The following is a 2,029-nucleotide window of genomic DNA, read 5'->3' as shown; positions in this document are numbered from 1 at the left end:
CGAGATTATCCTTATAAACATATTAGGACAAATACTCTAGCACGGTGTCATTGTTAGCAAAATAATGGATAAGGGTAAAATACCCTTACAGTAGCACCCCGCAGGCAGGAGCATGCGTCGTCTAGAGGTCACCGCTCCACCTCCATCTCTATCAGCACCTCCATGGCGAGACAGAGAAGGAGAGAGGAGACAGATCAACTCCATCCGGCAATACACCCAGACTAACCTGGATCTTGTCGGAGAAGCGAGCCACCAGCATCTGACCAACTCCCCCTCGCCTCCAAGGCCGTCCAGGAGAAGGTCGCCATGCCAGCTCACCAAGAAAACGCCGTTCTCCTCCTCGCCGCCACGACCGGCCGGGAGAACAGCTTCTTCATGGCCTCGAATCCACCTGCAGAGATCCGCCGCCACCTTATTGGAGAAGGAGGCTCTGCTCCTCCTCCCGCTGTGCTCCGACCACCGGAGACCAAGCAGAAGCAGCAGCAGCCCTACAAGGCCATAGATCTGGCGGAGATCCAGGCCGCCACCTTCACTACGGGGCATACGCCCAAAACGCGGCATGACGCCGAAGCACACAAAGAAACCTAGCAGATCTACTCCTAGACTACTCCGGCGCCCATCCAAGACCTACTCCGACCGGATATTCCGGCGGAGAGGCGCTCGGCGGCCCGGTCAACGGCGAGGAACCCTCAAGGCTACTGTAGCTGGACGAGAGCTGTGGAGGGGGGAAAAGAACGCCTTCCCCATGTTAAAACAACTGTTTAATCAATATTTATCCAGCGCAGGTAAGGGCCTGAGCTACGGGGGCATATACATGTCGCTTCCCCATCAATCCACCTAGATAAAAGTCACCTGGAGCATCTACCAAAACTACAATCTTCCAACGCGAGCTGCACCCTCTTGTCTTCACCTTCGTACCTTTTTCTCACCCGGTCCTGACTCTCTCTCTCTCAGCTTTCTTCCCTATGTAACCGTGTGTGCATACCTTTTTCTATGCTTTCTCTCTACAATTTGTTTTTGGCAAGGAGGAGGTCGCCTCCTCTGCAAGAGACCACTTTCCTCTGCAACCGACATGCAAGGCTGTCCCGGACCACTCGATCCTACGTGTACAGCTGGGGAAGCTGTCCAGCATGGAGCGTTGGCCATGCCCTAAGTTACCTCCTGCTCAGGATGGCAGCCTTTTTTCTCTCTCACCTGATCTTTCTTCCTCATCCGCTCAACGTCCTCCTCTTCTTTCTCTTATGTTTCTCTCTCTGGTACCTTTTTCATCTATTTCAGGATGAGGAACTCGCCTCTTCTGCAGCAACTGGCACCTTGAAGATATCACTTTTCTGACACATTCTACGGAGCGACTGGTTGAAGCTACGCATTGGCCATGCCCTAAGTTGACTTTAGGCGTTCTTCGGATTGTAGAAATTCCATGTCATAAATGTATTAGATTTTTTTTACGGTGTGTTCTATCAAATGGATGGCACTATCCAAATGTCTATGGATTCTTTTCGGGAAAAAATGCCTGTGGATTAGATTCCTATGGCTCAATTTTATATGAAGATTAGATTCCTATGGCTCAATTTTATATGAAGATAGAACATTCCACTGTGAGCTCATTCCAATACCAGTTACAATGTAGGATCGAGACATGTTTTTAGTATTTCTTAATATTCTTTTTTTTCGAGGTTTACGGGGGGGGGGGATTCCCCACCGCTTGTTGCATTCCACGAAAGTAGCCTTGAAGGCCCATGTTCTTACAAACAACTTGAAGGAAATACAGGGGATACATGAGAGGAGAAGACAAACAAACTAGAAAAAAACACAAAGGGAAGGGGAGGTTAGCATCCGAAGCCAACCGAACCCCCCGAGAGTCCATCACCTCAAAGGATTAACATGTTAGGTTATTGTAGATTTCCTATATTAATTATCTGTCCAAATATGCCTTTAATCCGCAACATCCAAGAGAAAAATGAGAAAATTTAAAGAATAAAGTGGGCATAAAAATATGGGAGAACAACAAAGCATGTTTATTATTCAT

Source organism: Lolium rigidum, chromosome 3 (assembly GCF_022539505.1).
Source record: "Lolium rigidum isolate FL_2022 chromosome 3, APGP_CSIRO_Lrig_0.1, whole genome shotgun sequence".
Classification (NCBI taxonomy): domain Eukaryota; kingdom Viridiplantae; phylum Streptophyta; class Magnoliopsida; order Poales; family Poaceae; genus Lolium; species Lolium rigidum.
This window is presented reverse-complemented; position numbering follows the sequence as displayed.